The 7,575-nt window shown below is 38.3% G+C and overlaps 1 non-coding gene across 1 annotated transcript; it reads left to right on the top strand.

Annotated features, from left to right (window-relative positions):
* Window positions 1–6,471: 6,471 nt before the first annotated feature.
* LOC125081479 (U4 spliceosomal RNA) lies at window positions 6,472–6,610 on the top strand. Its single transcript, XR_007121699.1, has one exon. It is a non-coding gene; the product is annotated as a U4 spliceosomal RNA (small nuclear RNA).
* The last annotated feature ends 965 nt before the right edge of the window (window positions 6,611–7,575 follow it).

Here is a 7,575-nt window from a genome sequence, read left to right on the forward strand (position 1 = left end):
ATTTAAAAGAATAGTGACCAGAGGAATAAATTTTAAGTCTCGCAAATTAAAAATGGATCAGGAAACTCACATGTGTAAGTGTGTCAATACGTATATTGTAGAAAATATCAAAGTGTTAAGGGATACTAGGAAGAGTGTATGAGAGGTGAAATTATGATTAATTTATTTTCTTCATAATTTTCTATTTTTGCATTTTCTTGAATTTTCTACTAATAACATACACCAGTTATAATCAGAAAATCACAATGAAGTTTTATTTTTTTTTAAGATTTTATTTATTTATTTGACAGACAGAGATCACAAGTAGGCAGAAAGGCAGGCAGAGAGAGAGAGGGGAAAGCAGGCTCCCTGCTAAGCAGAGAGCCTGATGCAGGCCTCGATCCCAGGGTCCTGTGATCATGACCTGAGCTGAAGGCAGAGGCTTTAACCCACTGAGCCACACAGGCGCCCCCACAATGAAGTTTTAAATAGGTCTGGATGTAACTAAAATATATGTATTAAGTAAATGAAATTAAACTGAAACACTTGACCTTTTTATATTAACTTTGTGACCAAATTTTCATTACTTCCATAGTTTTTTTTAAAAGATATTATTTATTTGACAGAGAGAGAAACAGTGACAAAGGACACACAAGCAGGGGGCATTGGAGAAGGAGAAGCAGGCCTCCTGCTAAGCAGGGAGCCCGACGCAGGGCTCCATCCAAGGACCTTGGGATCATGACCTGAGCCTAAGGAAGACACTTAACGACTGAGCCACCCAGGCGCCCCACTTTCATAGTTTTTATGACTTGTTTAATTTTTATTAATTTTATAGATTGTGTTATAGGGATCAGTCAAAAAGATTCTTTGCAAGTGAGATTAGAAATTATAATTTTTTAAAACTCTGCTTCCTTTCTAATTTTCCTGAGCAAAACTATCATCAAAAGTCTTCATTAACTCTTAAGCCACTCTAAATAATACTTATACTTAAATGGCATTTTCATGTACACTTGAAAGTAATCATAAGGAATAACATAGCATTTGCATGTGAGTGACAAATGCTTCTTAGAGGCGTTTGGCTTTTTTGTGATTGTGAATAGTCCCAAGAGTTCCGTCTATAACCTTTACTTGCTCTAAAATTGCAACAGCACCCACCCTTCCAGCTTCCATTGACAACTCGCTTGCATTTTCAACACAGGACACCTAAAACTGAACTCTTTGATAGCCCCAGGCTGAATTAAGGGTTCCTCATTGACACTCCCATAACACCCTATGAAACCTCTTGTAACACATAAATTGTGTGTCATAATTACCTGTTAGTCTATATTCTCCACTAGACTGTAACCTCCTTAAGAGCCGTCTCTCTCATTCATTCCCTCAATGTCTAAAAATCGTCTACAGAGATGCTGTAAACCTATTTCTCAAATTAAAAAAGTTAACTTCTCCAAAATAGTATAGTAAAAATAGTTTTACCCAATGAAAATCTATATCATGACAAGAAGCGTAATGAACTGTTGAAGGTAATTTAAAGGTAGTCAATCAACATACATTTCAATGCCTAAAAGATTCAGTCTCCTCTAGGCCAGACTGGGAAGGGTTCAAGGAAACAGATTATCAGCTGGAAAATTTTGGGTTTGGGCATGCTAAAGAGAAGATATCAACAATCAAGTGTCGTTGGGTCGATGGGAGAGTATTTGATATCAGTGTTCTTTAGTTCATGGAATGGGTCTTCACTTTTGCTCTGTCTCTCATTAGATCCCATCCCTGTGATTCCATTTAGGTGTCTTTAGATGTACAAAGACTTCATGGAAGAGTAATGAATTTCAGTAAGGCTGAAATGGAGGAGATCATTTCCCCTTCATACAGCTCTCTACAAAACCTCACTCTTTTTGTTACCCAAATATTGTCAACATCTTTGTAAGCTCTCTCTGTCTGAATTCTAGGTCATGGTCAATTCTTTGAATGTTGTTTGGCATTGGTACCTGATATAAAACACCACTTTCAGAATTTCATCAACCATAACAGTGTGTAGAAGACAAGCATTTTTTACAGTTTCTACAAGAGTTTCAAAATCTTCTATTTTGCATCAAATAATAATGGTCTAAACAAAAAAGAAGAACCTAGGCATCCACTGGCTATAGGAACAAAACTAACACCAGGGCATTTGGTTGGTGAATGAAGGAGATCTTAAGGAATTAAGTAGGCAGCCCCAAATCCAGTATGTGGTAATTGTTGGGCTGAGGGATTCTTCTCACTCCAATGGATACAGGATATGTGATCTCTGGGAGATTGTATGAGGCCAGAGTTTCAACCCCATGAAGTCTGAACTTAGAGTTCTTGCAGGGTATCGTTTACACTATGCAGATCATTGCCTAACATTGTACAAGGGTCTTTGGAGCCTCTGTTTGGCAGCCAGCCATGATTCACTGCTGTAGCATATTGTCAAAGCAGCTGGTCCTCTGTGTACATGTACACACACACACACACACACACACACACACACACGACCCACTGCAGAAATTAACCCTTTCTCACCTAACAATACATTCATACCCTTGACTTCACACTGCCCATAAGAATCACATCTTACTCATTGAGGGCCTATTGTGTACCAACTTTTTTCATATAATTCCTTTAAGGTTTACAGCAACCCTTTAAGAAAAGTATTACCATCCCCAATGTACGGATGAGAAACTTAGAGGTTGAATATCTGCCCAAGTTTTCAGAACTAGTATAAGGCTTAGCTGATTTCAGACCAAGATCTGTCTGGTTCCCAAACTCTCTTTAAAAACTAGTGATCTAAAAAAAATTAAAAAATAAAAAATAATAATAAAAACTAGTGATCTATTCCTACATAGCAACAGGACCTAGAGAAGGAATAAAAGCTCTTTTGAAGTGCAAACTCATGAAAAGCCATTAGGAAGTTAGCTCAATTCTATTATTAAAATGACAAGCCTACCTTCATAATTACCAGAGCTGACTTGCTTGAGAACGATAAGAAACTATGATTATTTAAAGTGTGTGCTTTAATCTCAATGATATGCTGTATTTTAAATATTCATCATTCTAAAGACATAACTTATTTTTAATAAAGCCCTCAATAAGTTGTAGAAGTTCCAAAAAAAGGAAGGCACTTGCCCATAATGTGGTCAGAATGCAGTATGGTAAAGGTCAGTGCCATCTCCCAAGGGGCCATCAGAAGCTGGCATTCTCTAAAGAATTTCCTGTGACCTAATTGAGGGACTAGCTTCAACTTTATCAGGAGCTTGACTTGTGTCTGATACTAAAAGCTATTTCTATTAAATGAGAGTTTTTATTCCTCCAGACTGGTTTTTATGTGGGAAAAAAATCATTAATAGGTTGTTAGTTTTTTAAATATTCAATTTATTATAGTTTTAAGGAGAAAGGGATGAGTTCTTTACAGTTGTCGGTTCATTTTATAAACTGTATTATGTCATGTAGAAGACTAGCAAATTTTCACACTTTAAAGGAGGCCTTTAATTACTATCTAAAATGAGTTATAAACCTTGTTAATTTTTTTTTTAAAGATTTTATTTATTTGTCATAGAGAGAGAAGCGAGAGTGAGCACAGGCAGACAGAGTGGCAGGCAGAGGCAGAGGGAGAAGCAGGCTCCCTGCCAAGCAAGGAGCCCGATGTGGGACTCGATCCCAGGACGCTGGGATCATGACCTGAGCCGAAGGCAGCTGCTTAACCAACTGAGCCACCCAGGCGTCCCATAAACCTTGTTAATTAAACTACTTTTAACATTTTAAACTGCATTGATACAGTTAACATACTCAATTTCTTTCACCACATATATAAATCATCTAACAAACTTCCTCAAGTATTTAAGCATATTTACAAAATTAACAAATGGAATTTTATAAATCGTTTCCTGTAAGTTTTCTTGAGTGTTCAAATGTTCAAATTATATTCCGTCTAGATGCACAATTATAAATCAGTTTTTAATTAGCCATTTTGAAAGATTTTTATTTATTTATTTGACAGAGAGAGATCACAAGTAGGCAGAGAGAGAGAGAAGGAAGCAGGCTCCCCACCACGCAAAGAGCCTGATGTGGGACTTGATCCCAGGACCCCGAGACCACGACCCAAGCTGAAGGCAGAGGTCCAACCCATTGAACCACCCAGGCATCCCAAATTAGCCACTTTTAAATGGTGTCCAGGTTAAAGTCTCCTATACATTATAGATATTTAATATCATAAGTATGCACACATTAATTAATGTGAAAATAATAACCTTAGACTTTGGATCTCTAAAACATTTCTGCAACTAATTCTAAATCTTCCTAGATGTGTAACATTCTTTTCCACAAAGGAAACATACCGTCTCACAAAATTTTAGGGGTTATATCCCTACATAACCTTTGGAACTGCCTTCTCACCTTTTCAATGCGCTGAGGCTAGTCCTGTGATAAGACTGGATCCTGTCTGTGACAGGGAGGGAACACACTGAACCCTGTAGAATATTGCAGACTATAATAAGGACTTTGAAAGTGAGAGAAGGAAACATCATGTGGGTCATAGCCATTAAAAGGAAATCACATCATTATCTAATTTTCAAGTCAGGCTAGAGTTTCTAACTCCCACCCAGGTGGCCATGTCTCTTAAATGGATTTTGCTTTCCTTAGTTTTTAAGACAAATAAAATGTATTCACATCTAGGTGTAAAGACATTTCAATGTAAGGCATTCCTGCATTTTCTCACATTCATCAAACCATCCAACTCTTCCTGCTATTAAAATCATACTGCATGGAATTCTGAAATGTCTTGGAGCTTTGTCTGACTATTTTGCTCACAACTACCAAGGTCATTCTATTGACAGACACACATCTTAAGGGCAGATGCACAGTAACCCGGCTTACAAAAGGGAAGTAGCAAAACAAAATGCCAAGGAGAAGTAGGACTGGTAAGGAAGCCAGGAACTTAAAATCCTCTGGTGCACACATTATCTTCCTTTAATCAGGCCCCATAAAGAGGTGAGTTATTACCTGAAGGTTGCCCGGTGAGTATGAATCAGAACAAGAGAAATTAAATATATGATTTGGATGATTAATGACATCAGCATGAGACCATCTCATCTACCTACCACGGTTTAGAGGAGCCTAATAGATAGCATCCCTTCTCACCCCGAAATTTTGGTACCAACTATAAGGCAAACATGGAGTCAAACAGATGGAGCTCAAAATGCAAACTTCATAACTCATGATGGCTAGAGACACAGCTTTAACTATGCAACTAAATGTGTTTGATGATATTTCTTCACTGACTTGGACCAACTGACCCTGTCACTAGTCCAGATGCTCAATCCCCACAGGCAGGACCAGCACCTGTACCTGTGGTCAACAGGGAAGGAGATAGACCAAAATGCAGGCATCCTGTGGGAAGGCTGGTTTCCAAAGTGGGGAGAGATTGAGAGAGGGAGAGAAAGAGAGAAAGAGAATGGCAGCATACCATCTCTCTCTTCCACTTTTCACTTATGAGGTAAGACATTTCTTCTGCTGGAAGGGGTACACACAGGAAAGAAGAGCCAGGAATGTTTCTCTTCTCTTCGGTGGAATCCTTCCACAGAAAGATTGGGGAATATGTGCTCTCCACTTATTCCTTGGTGACATCCCTCTCGCCAGGAGGGAGTAATCTGAAATGCCACAGGACCGGGAAAGGATTGTTTGTATACCTGGACCAGGACCGCTTTTGTCACTGATGGAGCCAGGTTAAGCAGAGCCAGCACATGGCTCTGGGATTCTCATCTTCCCAGGCTTCTATTGCAGATCAGTCCCTCTTCTCATTTGCAGGTGGTTGGGTTTTTGTTTTTTGTTTTTCCTGTTAACATATTAAATCAGGTTGATGTCAAGTTCCACTGGGCCAGGAAGCTAGTCTGCCTTTCTAAACACTCTTTGCATGTCTCTACCATGATCCATTATAATTCATTCTTAATCCTCTCAATTCCAAATTCATGAAGGATGACCAGTCCCCAGGAAAATCCTAATAGATTCTGTGGCGCTAAAACTCCTCTGTGAGATGGAGAGCTTCTTCTCTGTTTCCATCCTCCTGCGATCTTTCATTTAATGGCAGTAATTGCTTTCTTTTTACAGATACATCTGCTTTGCTGCTCAGTTTTTCAAAACTGAAAAATAGTTGCTTAGGAACAAATACATAGGTGGTTTTTTTTTTTTTTAAGATTTTATTTATTTATTTGACAGACAGAGATCACAGGTAGGCAGAGAGGCAGGGAGGAAGTAGGCTCCCTGCTGAGCAGAGAGCCATGTGGGGCTCCATCCCAGGACCCTGAGATACGACCTGAGCCAAAGGCAGAGGCTTTAACCCACTGAGCCACCCAGGCGCCCCAGTGGTGTTTTTTTAAATAAAGGAAGATTAGTGTAAAAGTAAAAAGATGTGGTTACTATTGGGAGAGGAGGAGGGGAAATGCAATTGGAAAGGTGTACAGGGGACTTTCTAAATACTGTGAATGTAGCTTTGCGCAGTGGCAGTATTGTAGCCAATGAGGTTTATCCGAGGCGCGATTATTGCTAATTAAATACTGTGAATGTTCTATTCCTTAATCTGGGTGGTGAGTATGGAGATGTTTATTATTGTCATGTATTCATTAGTTATGTGTCTTAATATTTTTGTATATGAACAATATAGTTCAAAGAAAAGATCATTTATGCATGATAAAAAATGGCAAGTGTAATGGTTCTATTTATGAAAAATTTTACATATGTGTATGTATGTATGTACAAAAAGAGAGATGTGCAAAATGACAAGTCATTAAAATGTTAATGGAGGATTTCTTGAGATAATGAGATTTCAGATAGTTTTTGGTTTGTTTGTGTTTGTTTTCTCTGAGTTAATGTTCTCAGGTTATGAATGTAATTGGAAAAAAATCAATAAAGCTATTTTCATTGAGAACCCAAAAGAAACAGAACTGCTGTTCACAAAAAGTTATTAAATGAAGTTGCATATGCAGCTTTGTGCTTTGAATTCATTATTTAATTGCATTTCTAGGCAAAGGTGATACTTAGTATATGGTGTTCTGCATGGGCTCAAACCTCATTCTTGGTACCAAAATCTGCATTATTTTTCCATTGTTCCTGTAACGTTACCACAAACTAAGAGACTTAAAATGGCACAAATTTATTACAGTTCTGGAGCTCAGAAGTCCAATACGGGTCTTACTAGGTTGAAATCCAGATGTCTGCAGGGCTGCATTCCTTTCTGGAAGCTTTGGGGATGGCGTATTTCTTTGTCTTTCGTAGCTTCTAGAGACCATCCATACTTGTTTATGCCCCCCTTTTTCCATCTCTACCCATTCTTCCCTCTGGTTGTCTCCTTAGCCTGAAAAGTTCTTGTAAGGGCTCATGTAATCAGGTTGTGCCCATCTATATACCCTGGGACAATTTCCCCATTTCAAGGTCTTTAAGATTAATCATATTTTCAAGTCTCTTTATTCATATCATGTGATATATTCAGAGGTCCTAGAAATTAGAACTAAGACATCCTTGCATGGCTATTGTTCTGCCTGCCATATGTCTTATAGATACAGAAATATAATTTGGTTGTGATCTATACCTAAC

This window comes from Lutra lutra, chromosome 11 (assembly GCF_902655055.1).
Source record: "Lutra lutra chromosome 11, mLutLut1.2, whole genome shotgun sequence".
Classification (NCBI taxonomy): domain Eukaryota; kingdom Metazoa; phylum Chordata; class Mammalia; order Carnivora; family Mustelidae; genus Lutra; species Lutra lutra.